At 40.6% G+C, this 13831-nt stretch overlaps 1 protein-coding gene across 5 annotated transcripts in view; it reads left to right on the top strand.

Annotated features, from left to right (window-relative positions):
- Positions 1-13831, top strand: part of LOC309859764 (phosphatidylinositol 3,4,5-trisphosphate 3-phosphatase and dual-specificity protein phosphatase PTEN-like) — a 196050-nt gene that overhangs the window by 52697 nt on the left and 129522 nt on the right. The window lies entirely within an intron of this gene.

The raw sequence follows: 13831 nt of genomic DNA, 5'->3' as shown, positions 1-13831 counted from the left end.
CTGGATTCAGTTACACTATGGTTTTTGTCTTTTATTTCACAATGGGGGATTAGATTTAATCCTTGAGTGTATTCAGTCACTTAAATTTATTCATTCTAAGGTAGAGATAACTGATACCATGTATTTTTTACATAGAACAGTTTATAATGGAGCATAAGTATACTAAGCATTTGAAGAAGTAATTTGGTACAGAGGATCTGGACAGGAATTGCTGGGCAAACCAAGGCCTGACTTTGTCTCTTGCATGATTTTTTAAGTGTAATTATTATCCAGCTTGAAACCGTATTTCTCAAGACTGATTTAAATAATTTTCACACATGTATAACCTAAGAATATGTGATCTATTTTATGAGAGAAGGAATTTGTTTCTGTTGTAGTCTTAATATATTTTCTCATTTCAAAGCAAAAATATATATGTATGAAAAATTAACTGTAAACATCAGAAAATTTAATGGCTTTTAAAGTTTAAAATTTTGGATTATTTTGTTTATCTTCTTAGAGAAATCTCTTTCTTGGAGACTTTCAATTTAAATATTTGATTAGAATTAATGTTATCTTGAATGGGAGAGCACTTTGTAAAGCATTATGCAAATGTAGAATCCTTATATAATTGAGTATATGAATTGTCTGTGCCCTTATTATGAGCTAGCCATAAGTTGTTTTGTTAAGTGGTTAATTTTTAACAATTTGCTTTGAACCAATGTATATATTTACATTTTGCAGTATTGAGTTGTGTCCAGTTGGATGTTGTTGTGTTTAAATTGTTCAGAATTTTAAAATCAGTATCAGTATCTACAAAAAGTACAGAAAAACCAGACTACTTTTTTGTAGTTTTATTACAGTTAGAGGTACATGGGGCTGTCAGAAGTACTGTTTAAGAATTTGAAAATAGGGAAATAAATGTGTCTTCTCATGGTTGGGCAGGACACAGTTGGAAGGATGCATAATATCAGATCCACGAGAGCAATAGCCTGATATGGCTTAGTCAGTGATAATACACATCTACAGAAAACACAGTGGGTGATGGAAAACAGAATGACGGGTGTAAATTTTGCATCGAGAGAGATGGAGAATCTGGAAAATGAGCAGTGCATCTCCTGAAGTGCAGGAGTGTTTATTAAGCCCCCTTAGGACCTAGATGAAATACCTTGCAGGTTGATCTGTTTTATATTACTACTATATAATTCTGTATTCAACCAAGTACTACTTAACCAGATCAGATTAGTACTCATGTGGAAAAAGAGTATGGATAGAGGACAGGTTTTTGGGTCACTGTAAGGGCCTCCTTGTGGTGGGGTTTACCTGGGGTGCTTGCTCCCTTTGCTCTCTTCTGACTGTGAATAAGTCACTGAAGCTGATTGATCATCTTTAAGTTACTGATAAAGTTCGGTTTCTGGATCAGCACATTTCATTTTCAGACCTTAGACTGATACTCTCACCAAGAAAATACTGTGCTACCAGTGCTTTGATCTTTCATCTTCCAACTTTGCAACCCCTGCCTTTAAGCCACTGAATTAAGATTCACAAATTTAATTTGTGAAATAGTAACCAAAGTTGAAGTTTATTCTATCCACTTTAATGTATCTATTTTATCTAGCTTTTGTCTTTTTCAAATCTGTTATTCCTTAAAAAGATTTATGTGTATGGTTTGTTATTTAGCCAGTAGTTGCTTTAGCCAAATGATCTTGTCACCCTTTGGCAAGGGTGGTAGCCTGTAAATGACAAAGAATGATCTGCTGAGTAGAATAGCTAGGGCGTGCATGCCTGGCTTGTCTTGCCCTTCTGCTCCCCTCCAGTTTTGTGACTGGGGATATATATGACTATTGAGGCTTTCGTTGGCTTCATTTGCTCACTCCACTCCACTTCTTTTATGAGAAAAAGGAGGAACAGTCACCAGGAAGGTAGCTGTAGCTTTTCCCCTATGAATAAAATAATTTCCAAGAAGAGGATTAACTTCTCTAAGGGATTGGCTGTCTCTAATACCTAAATGATTCATTTCCTTGATTGGTTCCCACAATATGGGAAATAGTAGTAATAAGCAGTAGTGATTTCTTTTTGGTTCAAAGATGATAAAGTGATAATGAAAAGGGTGTCTTTTTATCTTCTTACAAGTTTTCTCATAAATGTATTTCCATTTGGATTTTCCTTTGCCCTATCTATTTGAATTTTTACTTCTCTAAATCCATGTTTTTTTCTATGATTTTCCCCCAAACAAGAAATATTGTTCCAGGTTCAGGTTTTGTTGGTGTTGTACATCTTTGCTCTGAGTAAAAGAAACTGAAATTGCAAATGCCTTTATGCTTAAATTATGCAGTATTAAACTGTTTTGGGATATGGTTGTTATGGCAATGTGAAATTTTATACTTAAGGTACTCAAGTAACAAATATTTAACTTCTCCTTTTGAGGTTACCTCCTAGGGTTAGGAATTAATGTAAAAAAATAGAAAGTGGGGGAGAAGTGAACCAAGTTGGAATTTTTTACTATCTTAACTGCAAATGTTAGGCTTAATAATCAGAATTGACATGTCAGGACAAGGACATTTCAACAAAGGAAGATGAAGAGCTAACTCTTCCCAGATTGTTTTTTCTTCTTTTCCTCTTATTCCTACCTTCTCTTCCCCTCCTTTATTGCCATTAAGCTCTTGCTCTGACGAGCTGGTAATTTGAAACAATGTTTTATTCAGATAATTGATTATTCTTGAATATGTGTGGTAATCTGATCCCCCTGGGCTAATATTGAAATTACCCTAATTTATATGTTATCTGGTATAAATCTAAGCAGCCTTTAACAAAATGATGCATTATGTGTTTAACCGACATAGCTTAAGAACTGTTCTGTACTTAATAAATCAGCCAAATGTAGGTTTAATAGACGTGAACTGGCTTTCTTACTGCAGAACCTTTAATACACTACTATGCCTTGCAAATCTCCCAAGAATGAGATTCGAATATGCTGCTTTCCTTTTCCTTTTTCTTCCCCTCATTCTCCCTTCTCTCATTTCTTTTGTACTGTGTTAAAATAGCATCTTTCTAAAATAGTGTTTCTTGGAGCACAATTTGGGAAGTGTTGAAAATGAAGAAAGATGCATGTAACAATATTTCCCCCTAGTCTGAAATCAGTAGGAAGTAATTTACTTCCCCTTTTATTGGAAAGATTTTAGATGTGGTTAGATTCCCATATTTGTCATAAGAGAAGGCTTAGAGCTGAGCGTTCTGATACATAGTGATTAAAAAAAAAAAGACTTTATCCATTGTCTTCTATACGATCAGCTTTTTTGTTCGTGTGTGTGTGTGTGTGTGTGTGTGTGTGTGTGTGTATCCTCCAACTTTCCTGTTTTATACATTCTTCCCAAAGAAATTTAAAATAATCTTCTCTTAATTATATGTCGATCTCTCAATCAGCCTTTTATTTATGTGTTAATGTCCGATAAAAAAGGAATTGTTTGTCTTCCCAACAATATCATTATTGGCTGTTCAGTTCCAAGAATTAAAAAGAGAGCATATAGAGGAAAGTGTCACACTAATTTAGAGGAAAGAGTATTGTTTCCATTCTCCATTTCAACAACTTTTGACTTCTCTTTTACACTGCCTTTCTTTTTCCTGCTTCCTTTTTTCTCTTTATTGTGGCAAAAATTATATAACATAAGATCAATCATTTTAAAGTGAACAATTCACTAACATTTAGTACCTTTCCAGTATTTTGTAACCACCACCTTTCTCAAGTCCCCAAACGTTTTTAATACCCCAAAAAAGAAAAGCCTATACCCATTGGCTGCCTCCCACTTCTTTTGTTAGTTTTATTTCCTTACATATAGCAGATCCTTGATAGATTTGACAGTGTTTATAGTATCTGCATCCATCTAGCTTTTAGGATTTTAATAATAGGTAACACTTATTTTTTATTATTTCAGTTGTATAAGCTGTTTACATGTGTCATTTTACTAAAAATCTCTACAATTATCCTGTCCCCATTTCATATATGGTTTAAAAGAAGTTAACTTCCCCAAGTGCCATAGTGGGTAAGTAGTGAGCTGAGGGTCGAGTCTAGTCTGTGAGATTCCAGAGCTGATTGTCTCAGTAGCCATATCTATCAGAGGATGAAATGTTTTACCACATACATATGTACACCAGAATATGCCTATATAGGCATATTCCAGAAAATTTATTTAGGATTTGAGTTTCCAGGTTGAAAAAAAGCTATAAAGTGCCAAGCACAACGAATGAAAGCAGGCCAATACCAGGCAGTTATTACAGAATTTCTTTAAGAATATCAGAAATAATGAGAATGTCTCAAAAGCTTTTGGGATCATTTAGGAGGGATTAGGAATATATATATGTCATCTAACTTCTCATAATCTAAGAATCTAATTTAAAGATGGAAGATGGAGGACTAGCGCTTTACAAGTTCTGCATTCAGCCTAGAGTTCTGTATCCAGCCAAACAATTAGTCAAGTGCAAAAGGAGGAAAGAAAGGCCTTCAAGAATAAGAAAAAAAATATATCTACCATGCAACATTTCTTAGGAAATTCCTAGACCATGTGCCCTAACAAAATAATAGAATAAACCATCAAAATAAAGAAAGGGGCTTTAAAATTTCATTTTCAATTTTTATTTTTCTTTTCTTTTTTTTTTTTTTTTGAGGGGTCAGTGAGGGGGCAGAGGGGAGAGGAAGAGTCTTAAGCAGGCTCCATGCCCAACCCAGAGACTAATGCAGTGTCCATCTAACATCCCTGAGATCAGAACTTGAGCTGAAGAGTCAGATGTTTAACCAACTGAGCCACCCAGGTGCCACTAAACTTTACCATTTTAACCATTTCTGAGTGTATACTTTAGTGGCCTTAGGTACATTCATATTGTACAGCCTAAAACTTTTTTTTTCTCCTACCACACTGATATGTTGTACGCATTAAATAGTAGCTCCCCCATTTTCTCTACTCTGAGCTCTTGGCAACCATTGTTCTACTTTCTGTGTCTGTGTATGTAACTTTTCTGGGCACCTTATATAAGTGGAGTCATGCAATCTTTGCCTTTTTGTGACTGACTTAGCATAGCATGTGACTTCGTTTAGCATAATGTCTTCAAGGTGCACTCATGTTGTGGCCTATATTGGCCACGTTTTCTTCCCTTGTATGTATATAGCACATTCTGTTTATTCATCCATGGATGGACACTTGAGTTGCTTCTGCCTTTTGACTGTTGTAAATAATGCTGATATGAACATGGGTGTACCAGTATCTGCATCTTGCTGCTTTCAGTTCGTTTGGTTGTATACCCAGAAATGGAGTGGCTGGGTCAAATAGTGATTCTGTGTTTAATTTTTTGAGGAACTACCATATTGTTTCTCCCAGCAGCCGCATCATTTTTCATTCTCAGCAGCAAGAATAAATGTTCGGTTTCACTACATCCTTGTCAACACTTGGTATTTTCTGAGCTTTTTTTTTTTTTCCTCATTCTTTTTTTTTAAGATTTTATTTATTTATTTGACAGACAGAGATCACAAGTAGGCAGAGAGGCAGGCAGAGATTGGAGGAAGCAGGTCCCCTGCAGAGCAGAGAGCCTGACATGAGGCTCGATCCCAGGACCCTGGGATCATGACCTGAGTCGAAGGCAGAGGCTTTAACCCACTGAACCACCCAGGTGCCCCAGTGGTATCTGTAACTTGAAGAAATCACACATGTCAGCTACAGAAGCAGAAACCTGAGAAACTTCCTTCTCTCTATGAGCCTTGGTACTGACCTCTCCTGCAAAGCCCCTTCCCCAAAAGCAAGAGGAAAAGGACGGGGCATAAAGCACCCTTATTTTAGCTAGACTCTAAGATTTTTCCCATTCTTTTTACTTCTGGAGTATGATAGCTGATGATTGCTTTGTTTGCTGGGAACCAGCGCTCTAGGAAATTCGTGTTAGCCACTTGGCCACTCTCATGTACCCTGGCCCTCTGTTTTAAAAAATGAACAAATGCTATGATCTCTGGATCATAGAAACAGAGGTATTTAAAATGTGCACATTGGACACATCAGTACTTCTAGAGTATACACTTAGAATGACTGTAATTATCTTGAAACAACTTACAAAGTCTAAATTTGAGGTCTATGGTCTCCCTTCTTGGAAGGCCTATTTAAGCATCTGGTTGATTCAGTCTTATATTTCTCATCACCTAATAGGAGGCCTTCCATCTCTTTCCTCTTCTGTTCCTCTTTTAAATTTGAGTCTAGACAATATAGCTCAAGTTCCAGAGGAACCAGAAAAATGACCAATGATTTTCAGTTTTGGGGACTCTAATTTTGCGTATGATCTTTTTGCCGCATGATCTTTTTTCTTTTCATTGAAGTATAGTCAACATATATGTTATATTAGTTTCAGGTTTTTAATGTAGTGATTGGAAAAATCTAACAAGTATAACTGCCATTTGTCAGCATAGAATACTCTGACTTATATCCCCTTTCATCACCATGACTTATTCATTCCATAACTAACCTGAATCTCCTGCTCCCCGTCACCCATTTTTCCATTTTGTCCATAGCCATACCTGCTCCCTTTTGTATTTAAGGGTCTGTTTCTGCTTTTTGTTTGTGTTAAATTTTTTTTTTCAGATTCTATATATAAGTGAAATCATATGGTATTTGTCTTTCTGTGACTAACTTACCTTGCTTAAGGTAATACTCTATATCCATCCATGTTGCAAATGCAAAATTTCATTCCTTTTTAATGGCTGAGGTATAGTCCATTGTTTGTGTATCAATCATCTCTTTATTCATCTGTCATTGGACACTTGGGCTGCTTTCATAATTTGGACATTGTAAATAATGCTGCAGTAAACATAGGGGTATATGTATCATTTTGAATCAAAGTTTCTGTTTTCTTTGGTTATATATACTTATTAGTGGAATTACTGGATCATAAGGCAGTTCCACTTTTAATTTCCTGAGGAACCTCCGTACTGTTTTCCATAGTGGCTGCACCAATTCACATTCCCACTAACAGTACATAAGGGCTCCTTTTTTTCCACATTCTTAACCAATACTTGTTTCTTGTCTTTTGGACTCTAGACATTTGGCAGTTGTAAGGTGGTAAGGTGGTAACCTCAGTGTGGTTTTAATTTGCACTTACATAATGATTAGTGATGCTGAACATCTTTTCATGGGCTTATTGCCCATTTGTTTATCTTTTTGGAGAAATGTTTAGCAGTTTGTGTTTTTGTTGTTGAGTTCTAGGAGTTCTTCATATATTCCCTTATCAGATATGTGATTTGCAAATATTTTCTCCCATTCTCTTGCTTTGTTGATAGTGTTCTTGATGAACAAAAAGTTAAAAGCTTGAAGCAGTACATTACAATTTAACTATTTTTTGTTGTCTGCCTTTGGTGACGCACCCAAGAAATCATTGCTAAACTGGTATTATGAAGCTTTTCTTCTGTATTTCCTTTTAAGAGTTTTATAGTGTTTGGTCTTTTTTGCTTAGATCATTAATCCATTTTAAGTAATTTTTGACTATGTTTTAAGATAAGGGTCTAACTTAATGCTTTACATGTGGATATCCACTTTTCCCAACACCATTTGTTGAAAAGACCATCCTTTCCCCCATTGAATGGTCTTTCCACACTTGTCAGAATTTTTGACCGTATATACAAGAGTTTATTTCTGGGTTCTCTATTCTAGTCAGTTGGCATACATATCTGTCTTCATGCCAGTACAACTCTTTGTACCTTTATGGTAGATTTTGAAATCAGTAATTGTGAGTCTTACATCTTTGTTCCTCTGATTCGAGTCTTTTGGCCATTGAGGGTTTTTGAGAGTCCATATGAATTTTAATGGAATTTTTTAGTTCTGTAAAAAAAAAAAAAAAAGTTTTGGGGATTTTTGAATGATATTAATCTGTAGATTTTGTTGGATGATATTGAAATATTAACAGTATCAGATTGGTGTGTCTTTCCATTTTTTTAGGTGTTTAATTTTTTTTTTTCAACAGTGTTTTATAGTTTTCTCTGTATATCACTTCCTTAATTAAGTTCTTTCCTAGATTCTCTTTTTTTGGTATTTATCATGGATGGAATTTTCCTTTTTGAATTGTTCATTGTCAGTGTATAGAAGTACAGCTGATTTTTGCACATTAATTTTTATGCTGCTGCTTTGCTTAGTTTGTTTATTCTGATTATTATTTTTTTTTTGATGTGGAATCTTTAAGGTACATGTAAAAACATATAGAACATGTCATCTGCAAACAGATAATTTATTTCTTCCTTTTTAATATGGTTGCCTTTTTGGATAGAAATAGCAAAACAGACTTCCTGTTTTGTTGTTGACCTTAGAGGACAATTTTTGTCTTTTACCATCGCATGTCATGGTAGCTATAGGGTGTGGAGTTTTTCTTTTTAAATTGACTTTAGTTTTTGGAGCTATTTTACATTCACAGCTACATTCAATTAGAAGGTACAGAACTGTCCTGTATGCCCCCTGCCCTCACACATATATGGTCTCCTTCATTATCCTTGCCCTCTACCAGAGTGGTTTATTTGTTGTATTGATGAACCTGTACTGACATCATTATCATACAAAATCCATAATTTCCATTAGGCTTCACTCTTGGTGTTGTGTGTTGTATGAGCTTGGAAAAATTTTAATGACATGTATCCGCCATCATAGTAACATACCTAGTGGTTTCACTGCTCTAACAGTAGTCTGCAGTCTGCCTATTTGTCCCTTTCCTCCCAGCCCAGCCGCTGGCAACTGCTGATTTTTTTTTACTGTCTCCATACTTCTGACTTTTCTATACTGTCATATAGGTGAAATCATCCAGTATGTAGCATACAAAAACTCTGGTACTATCCAATATGGCAATATATGAAAAACCCACAGCATGCAAAATGGTATGGCCACTTGGAAGACAGTTGGTACTTTCTTAAAAAACTAAACATACTCCATAAAATCAAGCAATTGTATCCCTTTGGGTAGTTACCCACAAGAGTTGCAAACTTATATTCACACAAGAATGGATGTCAAGTCTTTAATGCCTGGCTCCTAAATGAGGAAAAGGGGGGAAATGAAGGGAAAAAATGGGCTCTGGATCTTTAAGTCCCCTGGAAGCCTTTTCCATCAGTGGGGATTTCAGCAGTGGTGGCCTGCTTCTGTGTGTGCAGGTGTGTAATCAGAAGCAGCAGCCAATGATCAGAACACAGATCTCTGATATTTGGAGGACAAGGGCCCATAAACTGGTGTAGGCTGTGCTAAGCATATGTGCATGGCTTCCTGTTGCGAGGTGAGGGGGTGGGCACTGGGGTGGGTAGCTGCTACCATAGTGAGAGTTGAAATTGACTGAAATTAACTGTGATTTACTGTCTAAGCCTTTCCCTAGAAGCTGCAAGCTTTTGAATAGACTCCAGGATTCCAAAATAGTTACACTAGTCAGATTATGCCAGTACAATTCTTGTTTAGGTGGGGAGATGGATTCCTGGTGACTCCTACTTTGCCATCTTCCCTCAACTAATTTCTTATTACAAGTTTTTTTTTTTTTTATATCTTTTGGAATACATGTTTATGTATTCCTTTGACAAAAATAATTTTAAAATGCACTTTGGCAGCTCATAGGAGTTCATAGGAATTGAGGAAAGAAAAGACTTCTAAAAACTAAAGACTGTATTCTCACAGCTGTCTTTAATGAATTCAGATTATTATATATTGAAATTATTTGAAGTAAGGTATAGTGTGTCTTAGATTGTACTCTATTCCACATTTTGAGGGTATTACCTCTCTGCTCTTAAGTTTTTAGTCTACTTTCCAAGTTATCTGTAGTTAAATTTTCCCATTTCCCTTTGGAAAGTGCTGTTTTCTTGCTTTTTTCCACTTTTCCATTGTATCAAATTTATAAGGCAGTGAGCCAATTGTGGGCATGAAATCCTTGGGAGGAGAGAGGAGGAAGTGGGAGGGGCAGCCATGGTGAATGTTTTCCTAAGTAATATTCAAGTTCTTTGAGAGAACTTACCCTCCCCCCTTTTTAAAAATGCTGTGATATTTTCTCTTAAATAGATTGTTTATCCTCCTGCCAGTCTCACTGTTGCGCAAAGTGCTAGATAAGAAATCGTATAGTTCACATTATTAAAGGGAGTACAAAAAGTATTTTACCAACCCTTAGTCAAAAAAAAAAAAAACCCAAAAAACAAAAAAAAAAACAAACAAAAGCCAAAAAAACAGAACAGCTATAGGATAATAAATAAAAGAACAGGGTCAGAGTTCTGGGTTGCACATGACAGAAAGTAGCTCTAATTAAGCAGAAAAGAATTATTTGAAAATTATTAGATAGCTCATAGGTAGAGAATCAGGCTTAGAAATTTTGCAGAAGCAAAAGACCATGCCATGCTTTGAGGGAAGCAAGGCATGGTCAAGAGGTTACAATAAGGCAGTCTCTGCTTAGGACATGGCTGCTTGAAAACTTGCTATCCCAGTACTGCTGCCTTGACTGCATGTTGGTGACTGTGCCTATAAGCTTTCAGCACTTCTGGAGCTTTCTTTCAGTGATCTGACTCCTTTGCCCCTTGCTATCACCACCTAGGATTCAGTGTCCAGAGTAGGAGGACCCATGCACCCATGATGAGGAAGATAAGGAAGGGAATATTTGCTTCTCACTTCTTGAAATTCTCTCCAAATTAGAATGGTTGTGGATGCTGAACAGCCTAAAGAGTACTAATACCTCCTATAAATTTCTCTTACTTCACACGTCCTATCCTCAGACTCTCTTCCCAAAGATACCTACAATTAAAATTTTCAGGTATTCTTTAAGAAACTGTTTTCTTCTTACATCCACTTTTTAAGAGAAATAGTTGGGAACATAGTGCCTACTCTTCTGCATCTTGCTTTTTTTTTTTTTTTTTTTCTTTTTTCTTTTTTCTTTTTTCTATTTACCATACTTAGGAATTTTCCATACTGACATGGAAATGGAACTGATTTTGTTATTGGCTTTTATTCCATTTTATGATCATTCCATAATAAACAGTCCCCTCCAATCCATATTAGGTTATTTCTTGTTTGTCACTATTGAAAACAGCACTCTAATAAACATTTTCACACACATACCTTGGTGTCCTTTAACAGGTATTTACTGAAGGTAGATCCTTAGCAGTGGAGCAGTGGAGTTTTTCTCTTCTTCACAGTGGAATTTATTCTCACCAACATGTATGACAGCATCTTTCCCCCTTCAGTCTTGGCAAACAATATTATCAAACTTAAACTTTTTGTAATTTGTTGGGTAATTTGAGTTTTATTGCATTTCTTTAATTGTGAGATTAAGCGACTTTGTGATCTTTATCATTCCATATGCCTTATATATCAAAATTCTTCCTCTACTTAAGAGAAAATCCTCTGGTAGAAAATAATAATTCTTCCATTTTCATCACTTTCTTTCAAGGATTGTTATTTCTTTGACTTTTTCATATCTCACTCTGAAGTCCACTTACATGACATTTAAAATATAATTTTATACTTTTAGCCATTTTAATAACAGAATTCTATAGAATTCACTATTATGAAGAGGGGTGTGATAGAAAATGTTTATCTGTTGATTGTTCAGAACAATACAAAGTAGCCTTAATTTGTAACATTCGTTTGCTTCCATGGGGATGGGAGGAGCCCCAGGCAGCAGTGTAGCAACAGTGGGGGGTGGGCGTGGTGGGCGGGACCATCCTGGGCGCTAAGGGGGCAGGGCAGCCTGGGGCACAGGGGCCTGGGGCACAGGGCCGCACCTGATCTGTGGCAGCTAAGGTAAGGGGGGCAGGGTGAGGCGCACAGCAGGGTGTCAGGATGCATGTTGTTGTAGCAATGTGGAGGAGGCGAGGGGAGGGGGGCGGATATCCAGAGCGGAACTAGCGGTAACATGCCTGGCAGCGGGGAGGCAAAGGAGCAGGGGGAGGGGGAAGCCGTCAGGCAGTAGTGGGGGGTTAGGGGCGGGACAAGCTGGGCATTAGCGGGTCCTCAACGTCAGGGCGTGGTGGTCTGGGCTGCATGAGCCGGAGGGGTTTGCAGCCGGGAGAGAAAACTGAGGTAGGGGGCCGGTATCACGGAGGAGGGAGCAGGGGTCACCATAAGCATGGTAGGGGGCAGGCAGTAGTCGTACAGGGAGGGGTGGGAGCTGCGTGGCACCCGAGTGGGGAAGCCATGCAGCACCTCTGGGGGATGGGTAGAATCTAGGCAGCAGAGGGGTGAGGGGATGGGAGGAGCACCAGGCATTAGCGCAGCAACGGCGGGGGTGGGGGGGCCGGCGTGGTGGGCGGGACCATCCTGCGCGCCAAGGAGGCAGGGCAGCGAAACGCCGCAGAGGCCTGAGGCACAGGGCCACAGTATATCGGGGGCAGCTGAGGTAAGGAGGGCAGGGTGAGGCACACAGCAGGGTGGCAGGATGCATGTTGTTGTAGCAATGTGGAGGAGGCGCGGGGAGGGGGGCGGATATCCAGAGCGGAACTAGCGGTAACGCCTGGCAGCGGGGAGGCAACGGAGCAGGGGGGAGGGGGAAGCCGTCAGGCAGTAGTGGGGAGTTGGGGGCGGGACAAGCCGGGCGTTAGCGGTCAACAACGTCAGGGCATGGTGGGCTAGGCTGCATGAGCCTGAGGGGTTTGCATCCGGGAGAGAACACTGAGGTAGGGGGACGGGATCACGGAGGAGGGAGCAGGGGTCACCATAGGCGGGGAAGGGGGCAGGCAGTAGTCGTACAGGGAGGGGTGGGAGCTGGCGTGGCTCCCGAGTGGGGCAGCCACGTGGCACCTCTGGGGGATGGGTAGAATCTAGGCAGCACAGGGGTGAGGGGATGGGGGGAGCCCTAGGCAGCAGTGCAGCAACGGCGGGGGCGGGTTTGGTGGGCCAGACCATCGTGCACGCCAAGGAGGCAGGGCAACGAAACGCCGCAGAGGCCTGGGGCACAGGGCCGCATCCAATCGGTGGCAGCTAAGGTAAGGGGGGGCAGGGTGAGGCGCACAGCAGGGTGGCAGGGTGCATGTGGGCTGTAGCAATTTGGAGGAAGCGCTGGGAGGGGGGTGGATATTCAGGGTGGAAGTAGCGGTTACATGCCTGGCAGCGGGGAGGCAACGGAGGACGGGGAGGGGGAAGCCGTCAGGCAGTAGTGGGGGGTTGGGGGCGGGACAAGCCGGGCGTTAGCGGTCAACAACGTCAGGGCATGGTGGGCTGGGCTGCATGAGCCGGAGGGGTTTGGAGCCGGGAGAGAAAACTGAGGTAGGGGGCCGGGATCATGGAGGAGGGAGCAGGGGTCACCAGAGGCGGGGAAGGGGGCAGGCAGTAGTCGTACAGGGAGGGGGTGGGAGCTGCGTGGCACCCGAGCGGGAAAGCCATGCGGCACCTCTGGGGGATGGGTAGAATCTAGGCAGCAGAGGGGTGAGGGGATGGGAGGAGCACCAGGCATTAGCACAGCAACGGCGCGGGGGGGGGGGGGGGCGACGGGGGGGCGGTGTTGTGGGCGGGACCATCCTGCGTTCCAAGGGGGCAGGGCAGTGAAACGCCGCAGAGGCCTGAGGCACAGGGCCGCAGCGTATTGGCGGCAGCTGAGGTAAGGAGGGCAGGATGAGGCACACAGCAGGGTGGCAGGATGCATGTTGTTGTAGCAATGTGGAGGAGGCGCGGGGAGGGGGGCGGATATTCAGAGCGGAACTAGCGGTAACGCCTGGCAGTGGGGCGGCAACGGAGCAGGGGGGAGGGGTAAGCCGTCAGGCAGTAGTAGGGGGTTGGGGGCGGGACAAGCCGGGCGTTAGCGGTCAACAACGTCAGGGCATGGTGGGCTGGGCTGCATGAGCCGGAGGGGTTTGCATCCGGGAGAGAACACTGAGGTAGGGGGACGGGAT

The sequence above is a fragment of the Mustela nivalis genome, assembly GCF_964662115.1.
Source record: "Mustela nivalis genome assembly, chromosome: 2".
NCBI classification, from domain to species: domain Eukaryota; kingdom Metazoa; phylum Chordata; class Mammalia; order Carnivora; family Mustelidae; genus Mustela; species Mustela nivalis.
This window is presented reverse-complemented; position numbering and strand designations above follow the sequence as displayed.